The sequence below is a fragment of the Mus pahari genome, chromosome 16 (assembly GCF_900095145.1).
Source record: "Mus pahari chromosome 16, PAHARI_EIJ_v1.1, whole genome shotgun sequence".
Taxonomy (NCBI): domain Eukaryota; kingdom Metazoa; phylum Chordata; class Mammalia; order Rodentia; family Muridae; genus Mus; species Mus pahari.
In genome coordinates, this window is record NC_034605.1 from 34,443,586 (window position 1) to 34,463,257 (window position 19,672).

Here is a 19,672-nt window from a genome sequence, read left to right on the forward strand (position 1 = left end):
CTCTTCATCAAATTAAGGGGGTCTCAAAGTCAGAGGAAATGGGGGAAGGGCAAAAAGTCAACTATTAGGAACTGAAATTCCCAGAAAAGAGGCATTTTATTCTGAAGACTTTACAAGGCTCTCTGGCAAGAACTTCCTGATTGTGGAGAGTTGGAATATTACAAAACTAAGGCTAAATTTTAATGACTATTCTTCGTCCATCACTGTCTACCTTCTAGATCTGACCTAACTAACGACTTTGTTATCAGTAAGTAAAACCTTTAGCTTCAAGCAACAAAAAGCTAAGAAAGGGTAAAGGCAGGGAGTGCAGAAATTACCATATGAAAGAAGGCTCAGTTTGGAGGGAGCGGGCACTAGACCTGGGCTGCTGGCTCCCTATAGGAAACACCAGAAAACTGTACAATATATAAATAAATCATAAAAGGTCATAAGGGCCCCTGCCTCTTCCTCTCTTGGAGCTAGACCACCCAGGTGCAGGTCTGGCACCTAATTCCAAGCTCACCTGTCTCCCTACTAAACTATCTCCTTCCCACAACTATTCATGCCTTAAAGGCATAAATAAGAGCCTTTCTGCACAAATCAGACAGCACCTAAGACCTATCCTACAGGTGTCCCTGCTTCACTGCTGCCCCCTATCTGTTGTCTCCACCACTACATTTAGTCCATGCCTTTACTCATGATTTTGTTGCTATTGTTCTGTTACTATATAAAGTTCACAGGAGCCCTCCAACAGGGGAACAAGTCATTCCTGGGCCATGGTCATTCACAGTTGCTTAGTCTAAACTATCTCTGATTCCCCTTGAGGTAGAGCTGCGTTTGTGGACAATATATTTTAAAATTCTTCATAAAGTAATAGCAGCAGAAAGAAAGATCCAGAATACCTTATACCCGACTTCTCCAGATTACATACAGGAGAAAGGACTACCTCCATTCTAAGAGTGGGTACCTGAGACAGAGCAGACTTGAAAGACCTCGACTCCTTAATTAGTAGGTGGAAATCTTCATGTGCACTACACAGTTGGTACCTAAGGTATGTATGTATTCAGGAATAAACATGAGTCTAGATTTTATTTAGAATATTTTCCAGGCTAGGGGCAGAGCTCAGTGACAGGCCTTCCAGAAATGAAGATATTCTAAAGAGACACTTGTTTCTGTCTCAATCCGATGATCAGACTATAAAAACAAGGGACACCCAAAGAAATGGTGAATCTCACACTGGGAGAAGGAAAGGCAGCAGCCAGAGGGAGCTGTTTCCAGAGAGAGAAGTCAACAGTTCCAACAGGATGAGCCTGAAGCCCTGACAGTGATGGTGCGTGGAGCCACACCTTGACAAGGATGGTTTAGATAAGCATATCCATGGCCTGTATCTTCTACAGATTAACTTCAACTCAGAGATACTTCAATTTCACTGTGCAACATAATTTTCTTGATTGTTTTAATTATCTATAGAGTTTTAAATAACATGGTTATTTAAATGGCAAACATAAACATAAATTTAACACTACTAGAAGATCCTAAGTGAAGAGTGTTACAGTGACAGTGACAGGAGGCGCACCACTGCACTGGAGGGAAGGGTCACTAGAGGAACACACGGATTCAAAAATGTTCAAAATAACTAAGCATAAATAGTTTAATGTTTATAAACAGTTCACACTGATCAATGAAACACAAAATCCTCAAAAAGTGGTGAAGGGGGCATGGCAGGCAATTCACAAATGAGGAGTTGAAAGCAATAAATGTAGAAAAACAAATTCAGCCTCAGAGAAGCACCAGAGCTGGGGTGGCACAGTGGGCTCTCCCTGAGGTCTGAAAACCCGTGGCCTCCCACTGACTCTGGAGAGAATCCTAGTGTGCTGGCAGCAAGAGAAGGCCCTCCAGTACTGCAGAGAACTTAATTCAGTGAGATTGCTAAAGCCTTAGCTCCTCTTCCACAGACTCGGAACATTCACGGACGGTAAACAATAATGAAAATAATCTGCATTGAGATGATCACTAGACAGGATTCCTGCAGTCCATTCTGGTTAGAGCCAGGGGCAACAGGAAGGTCCAGCCCAGGAAATGCTCCGCAGTGAGAGTCATGTGAAAACTATGGAAGAGCAGAGAGGACTTAAGTCAAGTTAGTAAACAAAGGCATAGAGTAAGACTGTGATAGACAGCTGGATGACAGCTTGACCTCCAAAGTATTCTAAAATGCTGAACTGTCTCATTAGCAGGGAAAAGTAGCAGAGACTAAACAACTGTTTGGAGTTGTGGTCAGCAGCACTATATATATATATATATATATATATATATATATATATATATATATATATATATCCCTATGCCTCAGGAGTTTAGGGCCACCCTAGACAAAAAAGGAAAACTTGTGTCTCAAGGACAAAGCCAATAAGTAGCCGTGGTGGTTTAAAAAGAAATGGCCCCCATAGGCTCATAGATTTGATTGTTTGATCATTAGGGAGTGGCACTACTTGAGAGGAATCAGGAGGTGTGTCACTAAGTTTTAAATGCTCAAGTCAGGCCTAGTCAGTCTCTCCCTCTCCCTCTCCCTCTTTGCCCTCTCCTTTCCCCTATGGCGCCCCATCTCCATCTCTCTGCTGCCAGCCAATCCAGATGTAGAACTCTCAGCTCCTTCTCCAGCACCATGTCTGCCTGGATGCAGCCATGCTCCCTGCCATGACTATAATGGACTAAACCTCTGAAACTGTAAGCCAGCCCCTATTAAATGTTTTCCTTTAAAATAAGAGTTGGACTGGTCATAGTGTCTCTTCATAGCAATAGAACACTGAGTAAGACAACAGCAAAACTGGGATTTAAAATTAGTCTTATACCATTCTGATTCTTGACTGGTTTACGTTCTACTGTGGAAATCTTAAACATACATAACAACCTCTATGTCCCATCATCCAGCATCTTGTCTTCTATTTGAAACATTCCTCTATCTTGACATACTTTTATGTTGTTTTCTGAATGAGCACTTTAAAACAAACACTGCCTCATTGACACATCTCAGTTTGTATCCTTACAAAGGATTATATACACAGCTCAAATTTAAAGCTTTGACATGTTATCCCCCAAACTGTCACAATCTGTGACTCAGAATCAGGATTATATTAATAGTATCTAATTGTTTTAGAAAGCAAAACAAAAGCTATCTTATTGCAAATACAAATATACTAAATGAACACAGAAAGGATGAGAAAGATTCACACCGCAGGTTACCATCAGAGAGAGACTGGAGAGGTGTGGAGAGGGTCAGGGGAATGATGGTTTAAATAGATTTCTATATGCTTCCCTGCAGCTATGAGTATGAATATGCATTTTTAGAAAAATAGGTGAGCCTTGGCCAACACAGAGTAGAGCACACCCTGAGGCATCACTCTGGATGGAGATCCAAGGCAGAGAGCAAAGGAGTACAGACCATGTGAGGTTGTCCCCTTTGCCATTCTGCCCTACACTTGTTCATTTCTCCTGGGAGGTATAACTGTGAACTTACCTATCTCAACGGTTATATAACTAGGACTTTTATAAGCTTTCAACTAGGGCAGCAGGAACCTCAAAGACCATGTGAAACTCCAGCTATGCAAAATCGTGAAATGAGGCCTTTGAGTGAAACACTGATCAACTAGCTATGTTCTAATGCAGAGGAGATGCTCTTCTTCGCCTCTATATTGTGTTCCATATGCTGTGCAGATTTTGGGGTTTTTTTGGGGGGAGTGGTTTGTGTGTTTGTTTTATTTGTGTATAGGGGCACATGATCAGTATGCAGACGTGCATGTGGAGGTCAGAGGTCAACTGTACAGAGTCAGTTCTCTCCACTTTGATGTGGGTCCTGGAAATTAAACCCAACTCATCATGTGTGCACAGCAAGCTACTTTACCCACTGAGTCATCTTCCAAGTCCCCTGCCAACACTATCACCAGCACCCCAAGTGTGTGTGTGTGTGTGTGTGCATGTGTGTGTGTGTGTGTGTGAGAGAGAGAGAGAGAGAGAGAGAGAGAGAAGAGAGAGCACACCACGTAGGTCTGAGAACCTCTAGGGTCAGTTTTCCTTTCTACTTTTATGTAGGTTAGGGTCTGGGGACTGTACTCTGACTGTCAGGCCTGCAATGGTAACTGGTATTTCCCACTTAGCCATCTTGCCAATACTAAACCAGTAAATCTATGCATAATAGCGATCACCAATACCTACCATAGAAACTGAGTTTGCTAACTACATCCTACACTGGCAATCAATCATAATCATTATTCTTAATCATCAACAGAAACATGCCACTGGGAAAAATGAGATGGATTCCACTTAGCCACCAAGATCTGAGCTAGGCAGCTCCTCTCTCAGGGCATCAAAGGTACAAATATTGACATTCTATTGTTTCTATATAAAAAAAATTGCCTGAAGAATTACAAATTAAAATGTTTAAGTCAAACACTTTTTCTTTATTATTTAACTGAAATGAATTCTACCCCTTCACCAATCTTGACATAAAAAAGAAAGAAAGAAAGAAAGAAAGAAAGAAAGAAAGAAAGAAAGAAAGAAAGAAAGAAAGAAAGAAAGAAAGAAAGAAAGAAAGAAAATCTTTTTCTCCAAGCTGGTGACACAAGCCTATAGCCTATAAACCCAGCTACTCGGGAGGTTGAAACTGGAGGACCACTCAAGGTCTACCTGGCTACAAAGTGAGTTCCAGCTACCCTGAGAAACTTACTATGACCCTAGCTCAAAACAAAACATAAAAAGAAGGCTGAGAATAGAGCTCAGAGGTAGCCCAGAGGAGACCCTAGGTTCAATTACCAGCATCACACACAAAAAGGGAAAACTATAGTTCATCACTTCAATGTAAAACATCCATACCTGGAAGAGGAAGGGACAGTGCTGAGAACACATAAAACCTAACAACCTTTCCATTCTAAGTCATGTAAAGTCCAAATAAAAGAAGTAAGTTTTCTTAGGTTCAGAGATGAACTTCTCTTCCACAGAAATGTGCCTGAAACACTGTTGGCTGTACTGCCAAGTTCCATGCTCTGCAGACACTTCTGCAAGGACTCTCTCAGACTGGCCTGCTCTGAGAACAGCCCCCAGTGGCCCTTTACTTGAACAGTTTAATCCCGAAGGAGCAGCCCAGAAACAGCTAAACTAGAAACAGTGGAATTCAGTTCATCAAGGAACCCCTTTTGGAGTTCCCTGTCTGCAACTAGTAAGCAATCGAAGTGGCAAAGCCCAAGGGAGGTTTTAAAAGGTACCTGAACAGCTAACTGCCATGGGGAACACGCAACTAAGAGAGAGCATTCCCACAGCATTCCTGTTACACTTAAGACTGAGGCCATCATGCTCCCAGAATACATGTTCATTTGTACTTATCATTATTTGACTTAGCCATCATTTGTAGGTATTTTTTCTTTTTATATAAAGAAAATTTTTAGTTCTTAGATAAATGTCTCAGATCACAACTAATATTATTCATTTACTTTGCCAAAATTAACACAAACAGCCAAATTATCAGAAAGTTCAGAAGAAGAGAACTCAAAAACACAAAAAGAATGGTGGAGCCCACCAGATGGCTCAGCTTGTAAGGGTGCTTGCAGCCAAGCCTGAGTGCCACATTTTGATACCTGGATCCCATGCAGTGGAAGGAGATAACTACATGAGGTCAGCCCCTTCATCACTTTGTCCTACACTTGTTCGTTTCTTCTATGACTATGAAGTTATTTCGGCAGCATGGCTAGGATAATCATATGAATTCCTATTCCTTCATTGGACTACCAGGTAAGAATACCTGAAATGTGCGACTCCAAGAACACAGCTCTTTTATAGGCTCTTAGATAGACTGCTCCGTCACAGCAACAGAGACCTCATATGGTGGAGGGAAAGAACAGATTCCCCTCCAAACTGTCCTCTGATCCCTAAATATGGACTGTGGCACATGAGCCTCTCCCTACACACATAGATAGATAGATAGATAGATAGATAGATAGATAGATAGATAGATAGATAGATAGATAGATGAAGAATGTTAAAGGACTGATGATGAGTTAAGGGATTTCTTCTGGAGTAAAAAAAAATATATTCTAGAGTCAGTGGTTTACTGATAGCCACTCAACTCTGAGAATATACTGTGCTTCATAATTCTTATATTAGAGTAACATCATTATCACAACAAATACACAAGTCCAAGAAGGTTGAACACCAGAAGAAATATCAAGATGGTGGTACTATAAAAGTTTTAAACTTATCCAACATACTACATCCTTGAAGTCTTCTGATTCTAGACCTAGAAGCTAAGAAGCATCTCCTCACTGAAGAGACACAGGAGGAGAAAGGGCAGGCTTTCCCCTCTCATGGATACAAAATCAGTTTATATGCTTCAACTCATAGGATGGAGTGCAGAATCCAGGGGCCTCTCTGAAGACAGACGCCATTGGCCTAGACTTCCTTGCCTTCACTGGACAACTCATTAACAAAGCAATCCTACCCCAGCAAGACTGACGGGAAGACAAACAATGTACAAATCCCAAGGAATGTTAGAAGTCTACAGCTATTTATTCAAATAACAACACACTTGAATACCTCAACAAAAATGCTGAGAAATAAAACTAAGGAAATATTATTGAGATATTCATAATCCACACATTAGTGACAAAAGACACTTCCCTAGCATACAGTCTGATACAGAAACAAAGTTTCATTTGTTTCAACTTGTCAGGAATTTAAGATGAAATAAGGCACTATTCCCTGCTGACAAAACAACAGTAAGCAGGCAAGACAAACCAATGGGCGTTTCCCCAGAAGGTCAAAGAATCACCCATCAGCTTAAATTGGTTTATGTTATTAAAATGGTTAAACATGGCAGATGTCACCTAACTCCCAGATCCTTTTACATGACCATAGTTGGATTAATTCTATGTGAATTCTGAATAATAGCCTTGCCAATTTCTAAAAATACATCAACTCTGTCGCTATCTTACAATTTCTGCTTTATTTGTCTAGCTCCATCTCAAAAGAAATTTCAAGGCCATACATCTTGACATAGTGAAAGGCAATAATCACAGCACTCAGCAGTGCTGTTAACATTTCTGAGCCACAGGGGATTACACAGGCAGATGCTGAGGAGAGCGCCTGTCTGAGAGGCCAGGGCAGCTCAGCCTGCACTGCAGCTGGGAGAGACTGAAGCTGCTGGCAGTGCAGTCAAACTTAGGAAAAACCCTGAGCACAATTCCGGCATCCGAAATAAATTAAAGTAAACAGTATTGCTCTCTCTCATCCACCCTGTTAGCAGCCTCTCCGCAGAGCTGGAGACCACACACTCAGACCACACAGCGCCAGTCCAGCTCACTCGCACGCAACATCTACAAGCTGTCACTCTGCAGATGGGGGAGGGGGTGGGGGGAGTTCTAGAAGGATGAGGGAAAGGGAGGGGAGGGGAGCAGGAAAGGAGATGGAAGAGGTCCCTGCACAGACAGCTGGAGTTTGGTGTGGGCTTGGGGAAGCTGGAAAGCCCTCCTTGAGAAAACAAGATCCTCTGTAGTCTTGACCTAGACTCCCCCACACCAATTTAGTAGCTGATGAAGGATTAACAAAGCATCCATTTAACATCAATTAACCTCCTATCCATCACAAGTCAAAAAGAGAAAAATCACTACTATAAAAGCATTTCATTAAAATAAAGCCAAGAGGACCATCTTTTCTTAGAATTTATAATGTATAACTGAATTTTCTTTATGGATTGTATTAGACAGGTTATTCACTCTCTTCCCTCACCATTAACTGTATACACTAAAAGATTTTTGGAATAGAGATTGGTGTGTGTGTGTGTGTGTGTGTGTGTGTGTGTGTTCGTGCTTATGTATGCAGATGTCCTCACCCATGCGTGTGTGAAGAACAGATCAGTCAGTTATCTTCTCCTCCTATCTACCTTTTTGGGTTTTCACAGTCTCCCTTTCCTGCACTTCAGGTGCAGGAGCTCACCATTTGGCCAGGCTGGCTACTAGCTCCAGGGATCTGCCTGAACTAAGAGATGCCAGACATGGGTAATAGAGATCCAAACTCAGGTCCTCATGTTAATAAAGCAAAGCAAACACTGACCCACTAAGCCAGCTTGCTGGCCTCCAAATCAGAAACTTAGTTTCATAATTTTCCCTTATTGCATTGGGGCATAAACTTATTTTTCCAAAATATTTATTAGTACAATAAAAGAAAGCAAATTGCCTGTTACAGAATTTCAGGTTAAAAGTACATTTTAAAACTAACTGGTAGAAATAATATTAGGAAAAAGTCAGAACATGAAATTATAACCAAGAAGGAGTTCTAAGATCAAATGAATAAATAAATAACCCCAGAGAATCATCTTTTTCCTCAGGCCACAATGCAAAGCCATAATTAACAAAACCAAAACCAAACTCAAACCTGAAAGAAGCTAGAGAGCCCACGTCTCACTGCAGCGGCGCCTGCGCAAAGACAGGGCCTCAACCAATCTGCAGAGAAGCAGGCTGTGTGAGCAGGGCTTCCGCCCTGGTCTTCCCTGCCCTCTCTTTAGAATCCATTCCCTTCTTTAACTCCAAAAACGAAAAGTAACTGAAATATGTTTTCTATGCTTTTAATAAAAATATTAGTGTTTATATCCTAGTCTGCTATGAGAAAAAATATAGTAATTATGACATAATTATGGATTATGTTATAGTAAATAACATAATAAATGAATGGCACATAATTCCTATTTATTTTTCTATTTTATCTCATGTCTCTTTGTTTATAGATGAGGAAACAACTATTATCTTCTGCTACACTTGGACATGAGAGATTAGAGGAGGAAAATGTGCCCAAGGTCACCAGGAAACAATACTGACCAGAACAAAAAAACACAAAGGCAAAGTCTGAGAAGGCCTTCAATACTCATCCATAACTCATCTATTACATAAATCCTGGATTATCCATCTACTCTCATAAAACAAGCATGGACTCACTGGGAGGAGCCACTCAGAATGTTCCTTGTTCCCCAGAAACAGTACGGCAGCTAAGCACCTTCCCACACAGTACAGCCAACCAACGGCTGGAGTCTAAAGCTGGCTGGTCCTCAACCCACTGGATGCTGACCAACTGTCAGCAACAACATCACACTACTTAGGGAAAGGAAAACGGAAAGGCAGCTTCACATAAAAAACACACTATCATTCAAAAATATTTGCAAATTGCACACCACAATTCCTTCTTCTTAGATCCACATGAAACAATAAAACTTAATTCCTGGAATATCAGAAATTGTTTTTTGTTTTTTGTTTTTCAAAAAAAAAAAAAAAGTTCAGGTGTCACTCCTAAAAGTCACATCACTTATAAAAGACTGAAGAGGTCATTAGCAAAGAGGCTACAGAGAAAAAGATCACCTGGAACCTCAACAGGTTGACACCCCATATCCTCAGAATGGGGAGAGTGCTAAAGATAAACTAGGAACGCAAAAAGGTTTGTTCAATCCAAGCTTTCATTAAGAGATGGCTGTGCCCCAGGTATTACAGTGGGCAGAAGTAACAGTACAAGATCAGGAGGCAGAAACTGACCATGGCCTTCAGAAGGGTCATGGCAGTGGGACAGCTCAACAGAAAAGGAACATTGGCAAATCTTTTTTTAAAATATGACTGAGAAGGGAAGAAATACAGAAAAAGTAATTAAAATTCTGAGGTCAAGAGAGGACTATACTTCTTCCTGCAGGTGCCTTTCTTGTTGCTGCCTCTAAACATACACAAAGGAAAGAGCTGTTACGTTAGCAAGACAAGAAAGACAGTCAAAGGCAGAAGCGTATGGGCTCCCTAGCCAGGTACAGAGAGAGATGCATCTCTCACCATAACTGGAAAAGAAACTGTCTTGGTACAAGGACCATGGGATTCTACTCAGACAGTTCTATTTTTCTAAAGCAGGTGGCAAGATCACCTACTAGAGAGTACATGTGAATGGATGAACAGTATAAAGGCATGGAAATGCTCAAATAGATTTTGCATAGAACGTGGGTGATAACCTAGAAGATTCCTTAAGGACCCCACTGAAAGGTACTGCCTCCAGCCCTCAACAGCACCTACTTTCCCCCTCTGTACCCTCCAGCTTTTGTTTCTCTGTAAGCCTAACCATCTTTTAGATAACCACACCTCCTAAAATAGTCCCTTCGTTAAAGTCTCATTTGAACCATCTGGCATGAATTCCAATTCCTGCAGAGCCCCTAACTTACACACACATACATCATGTCACTCATGTGGGGCTTTCATTATGATGAAACCACAGCCAAATAACTCAGGCTATTTATCTTGCTTTCTCACTCAGTAAAATTATAATGAATGCAATCATATAACTTGCAAAGTCACAGAATTTAAAACTGAAAATGATCTTTAAAGAGAAAGAAAGAAAGAAAAGAAGGGAAGGAGGGAAGGAAGGGAGGGAGAGAGGGAGGGAGGGAGGGAAGAAAGAAGGAAGGAAGCCATTAGAGCTTCCAGAAGAACCTGCTTACAGAGCAAGGGAGCACCTTCAACACTACAATTCTGACTACTTGGATCCACCCTAAGCAGTCAATTTCCTCATCAATTCAAACCTAGATTCCTTAGGTCCAGGAGAACAAACTACTCTAAAAAAAAAAAAAAAAAAAAAAAAAAAAAAAAAAAAATGAATGATCCGCCCAGGTTGTTTTTGACACTAACAGTACTGAGTTTAAGAATATTCAGGAAACTTTTTCCATGACCAGGTGTTACTGGGGGAAGGGACTGTCTAACAACTCAGTTCCAAATGCCATGCTTGACAGAAAGCCCTCAAGTAACCCAGAGAGCACTCGCCCATGCTTGCACACTGGCCGCCTAGAGGCAGCCCAAATTATGCCCATGCTCATAGACCTTCCCTGTCCTTTTGGACTCCTCAAAGCTTTCCCTCTCACTCGATCCCATACAACTCCTTCTCTCAACACCCATTACTCCAGTTTAGTTCAAGCTATTTTTTGAGGGACAAAAATACCCCTTCTGAATCCAGGCTGATGTCATTATGAATACCTAAGTCATATGCCAAAATTGGGAGATAGGGGAATGACAAGAACTATTCCCTGTATCAGGTGAGTTTCCTTGATAACCACAGCCCTTAACACTCAGACATAAGACAAATGCTAAATGATAACATGATTCATGAAGGTGAAATCTGTCACTGCCCAAAGACTGAGAAAATCTAATCGGTGACATTTCTTGGAGTCCTTGGTGTTTGTTTCGTTTATAGAAGTAGCATTTGGTTTTGCTTTGAAACAGGGTAACATTTGTAGCCCAGGCTGATCTTTTTACTCAGCATCCTCCTGCCTCAGCCTCCCCGGTGCTGAGAATGCAGGGACACTGCACACTGAGATAATCAGATTTTATATAGTCTCTCTGAATACACAAAAAGGGGAACTAAGGCTCCGAGATACTGAGTAACCCAGTTGTCATGCAGCTGGCTGGCGGTAGCACACGTAGAACTGAATGGTTGCCTTAATTCCTACACCAAAATAAATTTGACTTTAATAACCAAATTGAGATCAAAGAAGCTTATGTGTGTATTCACAGCTTCAAAATTCCCAGTGTGTCTACAATTAGGTGAAGTGTGCCCATTTGCACCAACAGCATCATTCCTCTATTCAACATAAACATACTATAAAGTGATTACAGTGAATAGTCCCTACCATCCCAGCACTGCAGGCAATCAAGGGGATGCACACCTACATCCCCAGAGTTTATCATTCAATTCTTCCTCAAACTGTTTAGTAACCAAAGTTATTTCCCACTGCAATCAATCTCAAAATCGCTTACTTTAACATAAGCCTAAAACTCATCTACTAGATAAACATTAAAAACATAATATGTGTACTATGTAGTAGGCATTACTAGGAACCTGGGCCTGATAACGTTGAGTACAAAAAAGCCAGGCATTGATAGTGGTGTGTCTTAGCACTGAGGAGACTGTGGTATGAGGATCGCTTCAGTCAAGGAGTTCAAGATCAACCTGAGCACAGAGTGAGACCCTCTCAAAGAAAGAAGAGTAAATCACAAAGTGCATGAAAGGTAACCGAGAGACAAGTTTGTCCCTAGCATTTCCTACATGGTAAGATCTTGCTGTGGCTATACACTCAGAGATTCTATTCAGTACCAAGTCTTTTACCAGAATGCAGATTCTTAAACTGTGACTGCCAAGCCTATAGGTTATACAGGGTCATGTAACTGAATGCAGAGGTAGAGGGGGAAAAAAAAGTGAAATAAAGTCTTCTAAACACATGGGATCAAAAATGAATTAAAAAATGAAATCCATGGTGAATCAAAGGTGTTACCAGCAGTACTCAATCCAACTTCATCCCAGCCTTGGTTCTGAACTTTCTCTCTGTGCATGTTGCCATGACATGAATTACCCAAGAGTATTCAACCCAAACCCTACAACTCAGCGTCAAAGTACTATATGCTACAAACAGCAGTTGTTTTCACTGTATGTTACTATTTGAATAGAAGATTTATCTCCTATAGGCTCAAAACCTCCTAACACTGTTTTAGGTAGTTATGAAAGCTTACAGATGAAGAGCCTTGTTGTGAAAGTGAGTCACTGGGGGGTGGTGACTTAAGGTTTAAGAGCCCAGCCCCACATCCTGACTTCTATCTGCTTCCTATTCCTGAGGGGTCCCAGGGCACAGTCCTGCCAGTATGGGGCAGCCTCAACAGCATGGGCTATATAACTCCAATCTATAAACTGGAGTGAGCCCTGCTTCCCTTAAACTGCTTAGCAGGTACTTGGTTACCACACTGAAAAAACTAACACACTACATACATACATATATATACACATATATGTATGTTTATATACGTGTAAATGTATAAATGTATACATATATATACACACACAAACAAAATGTTCTGTTCTTAAGAAAAATGGTTTTATTATAGAAAACAAAGACTATACACATTTCCCTATTGGCATTCTTCAGCATGTAATCATCAAGTGATTGGGTCTTTGAATCGTGTTGTGTCCAAATTTTAATCTGAAAAACTGCTGTTTAAGTTGCTGATTTGAAGTTCTAAAAGATCACCAATGGATTTTGCTTGGGAGTAAGGACAAATCTGCAATCATCTCCAAAATGTTCCTAACTGTCCTTCTACCACTGTGTCCTATGTATTTATATGTAGAAATGTTCTTCCTACTGATGATTAGAAAATTAAAATAATCAATCAGTTCTGAAAAGCACTGAAGACGCTCATTGTCCCGTGGTTAGAAATGGTAAACCAAGACTTAACTATTTAGGTAAAAAGAACTGAGTTATCCAACTCTATGCTTTCATCTTTAATAAATGGTAAGTTTACATGTATACAAAAATTGCCTTAAAAACGCTTTGTGATTTACGGTTAGTGAATAAATACATTGTCTACCTATTTTACAAACTTACATATAAAGTCATGGAAACTATAAGTTTTAGGTGGCAAAAGTTGAAGAAGCCCCATCCTAGAATACAGTCTTTGCAAATTTTTTGAATGTAATCTTCAAGGTATCACCTTTTGGAAGATAATAGTTCAAAATGTCTGGTACACTAAATGAAATAATTGAAAAAGAAAAAAAAAAGACTACTTTCTAATGACTGCAAAAATTGTTTCCAACAAACGGAGGATCCCCTGCTTAAAAATACTAAGTGTCTACTGTGTCAAACAAAAGAGGCAAGCACACATCAGCGTCTTTCTATCACCTTTCGAATCACAAATTGTTCACACTTAGATCATTCTTGTTTTGGCTTTCAGTTCCTTGCCACTGGGGGGAAATCTGTTACCAAGCCTGGGCCATCACAGGCTAAGCTTTATAAACAAAGTCTTACTATGCGTTAGTAGAGAGATAATCAGTTGCCATTAGTCGTTTTAGTGTAAGGCATCCAAAGGGCCTAATGGAGGTGTGGATGAAGCCGCACTTGCTGCTCCCAGAGAGGTAAAGAAACCATCCAAGCTTCCCCTCCGCCTTAGTCCGGGAGACTTAACCAGATTCAAAGCCGACCCTGCACACAGCCTCCTCCGGGTCCACCCGGCGGCCTGCGCGGAGGCGGATGGGGAGGCTCGGCCCGTGGCTCCCACACTCAGCCCCGCGCCCGGGGTCCCTCACCGCGCCTTCCCAGGTCGCCCAGCCCCGACGGTCCCGTGCCGCCGCCGAATCCCACTCCGGACCCGGGGCGTCCTCAGCCAGGTCGCGACACTCACCTGCAGCTCGCAGGCGGCGTCAGGTCCCGGCCAACCCGCTCCGGGCCGCAGCAGCCAGCCGTCGGGCCGCACTTCCGCACGCCGCGAGCGCCGAGCGCGTCGATCCGCCGCCTAGCCGAGCGCCGAGTCCTGGATGGACCGCCTCTTCCCAGAAGGGGAAGGAGAAGGAGGACCAGAGTATGGAGAAGGGAAGTTAGGTGGTATAGACGGGATGGAAGTGGAGAGGGAGGGAAGAAAGGGGAAGGAAGGAGGAGAGAAGGGTGGAGAGGTGGGAAGGAGAAGAGGAATTGATGGGAAAGGGGGAAAAGAAGGAGGGAAGCAGAAAGGAGGAGAGAAGAGGGAGAAAGTGTAAGGGTGGAATTCGGAGAGGAAAAAGAGGGGAAGGCTAAAGAGAGTACAGTCGGTTAGAGTCACAGAAGATGTTGCCCAAGAGTCCACAGCGGTCAGGGATCAGCACCAGGCCAAGAGGCAAACCTCAGTCGAAGGACTGCATCTAGCCAGGAGTGCCCGCCTTATTAAGAGATCTCACAGGTCAGAGCTTTGGGGTCCCAAGGGTCTGAGTGGCAAATTGATTTGCAAACTCACAAGACCCCCCCCCCATATTATAGAAATGACTGCTATCTACAGCCAGAAGCCCTAAGGTTTGAAGGCACCCTCCTGCGGACTCTGGAGATGACCAGCTGAACTAAAGCAGACATTTCCCTGCGGCTTCCTCTAATAGCAGGAATGAAGTGCAGTGATCTTCAGCAGAGGATAATGGCAGAAGCATAGGGTCTACTTATGGTTGTGTTGCCATGACTGTGGAGAGAAATAGCTACAGGATGCCCATTATCTAAGGCCAATAACAGCCTAACCTTTCTAATGCTGAGACCCTTTAATACAGTTCCCCATATAGTGGTGACCCCCGAACCATAAAATTATATTACTACTTCATAACTGTAATTTTACTACTGTTATGAAGACAATGTAAATATCTGTTTTCTGATGGTCTTAAACAACCCCTGCGAGAAGATCATTCCCCCAGAGGGGTTGAGAGCCACTGGCCTAAGCTATTTTTTTCAAATATCTTTCTATGCTACCTTATGCATTCATTCAGTACATACACTGAAGAGGGTGTTGTACAGACACTATGAATTAAGAGATATCATATGGCTTCATTTTTCTCTCCTTTTTGTGAGAAGATACGTCAAAGTGTTTCCAAAACCATCCATTTTGAAGATCAAGGGAACACTCTTTATACGTGAGCAAGAGACTTGGCAGCAGAGGTCCTAAGGAAATACCATAAGAAATCTCTGGCAGTCACACAGCCTTTCACAGTGAAACAAAACCCTTTGGGTCTCAGTGACATGCCATTTGTCAGGTAAGGCTGCCTGCCATCAAAGCCAGAATGGTGGCTCTGGAAAACTCACAGTTTTCCCTGGATCAAAAAAATAATAATAAATATGCTATGCTAGTGAAACAGAAACACTCAGAAGAGGAAAGAGACTCTTTTGTTACTATAAAGAACACTGGTACAATTTTCTTTATTTTCCCCCTCCTCAAGTTTCTGGTCCTAACCCTGAAACCAACTAGCAAACACTGGTGCAGAAGTTGCCAGAAAATACAATTGTTAAGCCTAAAATTGCTATGGTAGCTGCTGAGGCAATTACAAATCACTGTCTAGGTTTATGTTTTCAATACTTTCAGATTTCATTAGAACTAAAAAGAAGGATTTTGACGCGGTACTCCCTGGTCTATCCAAAACAGTCTTCGGAAACACCAGGAGACGCCACTAGGCTCCTTGGATAATTCATGTATCTGTTTTGCCTTACATCAATACCATAAGTACTCAGTATTGCATGGCATGACAGTTTGAAAGGGGCCATACATAGTTAGTGTGCAACCTAACCCTCAACACAACTGTAAAGATACCATCTCTTAGGGCTCCTTCTTAGGAGAAGCTAACAATTAGTTGTCCTTGCTGGGGCATTCCTCATAGTATGTACCACAGAGACCCACTGTGACAATGATTCTTTTTTTTTTTTTTTTTTTTTTTTTTTTTGGTTTTTTCGAGACAGGGTTTCTCTGTATAGCCCTGGCTGTCCTGGAACTCACTCTGTAGACCAGGCTGGCCTCGAACTCAGAAATCTGCCTGCCTCTGCCTCCCAATTAACTCCTCTGGGATTAAAGGCGTGTGCCACCATGCCCGGCAATGATTCCATCCACGAGGCTGGCCATCCATTAGACCCGTCAGCAGAGTAACATTCTCTTCATTTACTCTCTTGTCCTACTCCTGATCTTTCTAAGAGAAGGGATTTTGTGTGCTTCACAAAATGGATGTTGGATGAAAAGCTGAGATTCAGGTGTTCGCTATGGTAACACCAGAACTGTGGGGAGAGATCTATTTCTAGCCATCTACTTCAAAATCTGCTAAACAGCCAAGCAAAAAAAGGAAAAAAAAAAGCAATATTTGATAAACAAAGTTTGACAATATAGTGACAGCTGACATGCTTTAAGCCAATACTCGAGCATTGGCATCCTTCATGATTTAAAGCTGCAGAGAGGATTTGAAAGCCTGCAAGGTTGTCACACAAACCGAGCTCTTTCAGAAATTCCTTAGCCATGGTTCTTGGTTTAGGAAACCCTTTGACTCATGTTCTTTTTACCTTCATTTTAGCTATCGTGTGCTCCTAGCAACTGCCTTGAGATGAACTTAGCAATCTCCATTTCTCATTGGCTCCAGGTCTCGGTGTGAAAAGTCTTCAGCATAGTCATATGTCTCTGATCAATTTTACAGTGAAATGGAGCCCCCCGTGGGCTTTTTATTTACTTGAAATTTGCATATTTCGATTTGAAAATTGTAAATAAACTTGGCTCTAAAGAAGAGGCCTGGTGTTACTGTTACCCCAACCATATGGCTATTACTGCCATCCAGTGCAATAGTGCAGATGTACCGAACACCTGTGTTTATATCTGGGCGTCTCCGGTGGTAGCTTATGACCGTAGGTGGTCCATGAGGGAGGGAAGAAATTGAGGAAAGGCTCTCTCTGCCAAAGATATATGAGAGCCATATAGCCTGGAAAAAAGGAACTGGGTCAGAATGTGGGAAGGGCTCAGTTAGCGTCCCAGGGTGCTCTCAAGTTCCTGTTCAGTCCCCAGAGGGCAGAAATAATCAAATGCTATGATTATATGTGAATAGGAATTAAGATTCCTTTGGGTCCTGAATAGGGGGTTTCTAACTAAATGTGTGGTTTCATTTTAGTTACTTTTAGTTTTTCTTATTTTGTTGGTTTTTTGCTATCATTGTTTTCAAAGAGTCTCACTGTACTGCCCATACTGGCTTTGAAATTCTCTGCCTCTGCCTCACAAGCGCTGGGATTGCAGGGGTCTCCTCTCACCACAGCTGCTAATTTAGTTCAGATTGCTAGCTAGAAGTAGGTGACTCTGTGTGTGTGTGTGTGTGTGTGTGTGTGTGTGTGTGTGTGTGTCTGTGTGTCTGTGTGTCTGTGTGTCTGTGTGTGTCTCTCTGTATGAGAGTCTGTGTGTGTATCTGTGAGTGTGTGAGTCTGTCTGTGTGTGTCTGTGAGTATGTAAACCTGTGTGTGTGAGTCTGTGTGTGAGTCTGTGTGTGTGTGTGTGTGTGTGTGTGTGTGAGAGAGAGAGAGAGAGAGAGAGAGAGAGAGAGAGAGAGAGAGAGAGATTAGATAGTTTGGAATTTCCTTTTTCACTTTGAAACAGGTATGCCTGTTCAGTTTGAACAAAAGTAAATTTGCACAATGTCAGTGGCCATAGGACTGATATAGAAAACAACACAATTCTCCCACTTTCCTCCAGTGTATCCATGAGAGTGATAGCATGTGAAGATGAAGGTTCCAGCCAGGGTTACTGGCTTCCATTTTGTAGCTCAGCTGCCAAGGACTGTTCTCCCACTGGGACCAGAACTATCAGCTGTGGTGTCATGCTGTGTACAAGATTTGAATCTTGCTTCCCTCCTGTAAGAAGGCTTCCCTATGTCCAAGGTGTCAGCTTGCATCCAGTTTGCCAATTTGTCTTCAGGTCTCATTTTAAAAAAAAATTCCAATATGACAAAAATTTTATCCTGGTCCTGTCTGTCCATGATGGCATTTCCCTATGTTCAGCAGGACTCCCCTAAAGTCTAAGGCTCAGAAGCGTGTCTTTCACAGGGACTGACCTCAGGTTCTCAAGGCAGTGACAGGACACCAGCATTGTTGCTCCACGCCTGAGAAGCTATGTAAAAAGGAAGCTGTTCCTTAACTACTCAGGATGTCTTCATCCTCAACTCTCTCTCCTGTAGGTGAGGAAGCAGCCCATTGCCAGCCAGCGTGTCTTTACATTTCTGGGATCCTAAGACATAAGGAACACATGCACAGATAAAAGCTAGGAAGTGTTTTCATACCACATAGACTTTCTGCTTTCACCAAGTGAAACCTTTGCTGTTCCCGGCTGCACCCTTGTAACAAAGACACTTAACCAAGGAAGTTGAGAGGTACTTCAACTCCTGAAAAGGTACTGCTCCTGAAAAGAAACACTCAAAGTGTTCAACAGCACATTACGACGGGAAACAAAAATATCCACAGTCCTGAAAAAGAAATCAAGAACTAACTCTAGCACTATTGATTAAAAGAAAAAAATTACATTGAAAATTCAGAAGCTACTTTCTGGTCCCTACATGATGTAACTCCTGAGTCTTTGACCTTTGGAAAATTCCAGTTAATCTCATTTTTTAAAGTTGGTTGGATAGGAGAAAGCCTGGAGTGCTGAAATCTCACAAGTAGGTTTTGGCAACAACTCTCTGAAGGAGTTTTGGCAGAGCCTCAAGACTCGCTCATCTGGCACCTCTGTCTGGCCATCTGGGCAGAATGGGGCATATGGGTGGTGTTAGTGTAGTTTTTCCAAATAATTCTGTACACCATGCTAGTGGATCACACTAATTACTCTGCTGTTCAATTGAAAGGTGTGGTTCCCCAAAGGCTTTGTTCTGTGACTACATTACCTATAACACATCCATTTTAAACAGAACTTTGAGACGGCTCCCTCCGCCTCTATTTCTATAATCCTTTGCTGCCTGGTCCTCAATCACTTCCCCACCTCCCTGTTAGTCTCGCACCCTGGAAATAATTACTGTGCTAAGGTACAATCCTCGAAAGGCATTTTGCAGGCTAACCATGAAGTAAAGTAATAATAAAAATAATAATATAATGATAAATATGTGAGCTGTGTTTTCAATTTTTCATTTTTATTGAATGTCTGCTTTTTTTCCATGAAGTAATTCATTCCTGTGTGTTACCATATTTTTCAGACCTTGGATGTCTGGGTTATGCTTCGATGTTCTCTTTCTATTCAGTGTGATACATACCCATCCCACTATCAGTTAGAAATGTAGGTGAACGCACAAGCATGAATGTTATACTTCCTTCAGATAAACAATAGCTTTCCCAGACCCTATGGACACGGAGCATTCTTACAAAGTTTCATAT

At 41.9% G+C, this 19,672-nt stretch overlaps 1 protein-coding gene across 1 annotated transcript in view; it reads right to left on the bottom strand.

The window, feature by feature from the left end:
* Nucleotides 1-14,267, bottom strand: part of Exoc2 (exocyst complex component 2) — a 160,023-nt gene extending 145,756 nt beyond the window's left edge. Inside the window, exon 1 of the mRNA XM_021215509.2 lies at nucleotides 14,196-14,267. The gene's annotated coding sequence lies outside the window, so the exon portion shown is untranslated. The remainder of the gene's footprint in view (nucleotides 1-14,195) is intronic.
* Nucleotides 14,268-19,672: the final 5,405 nt, after the last annotated feature.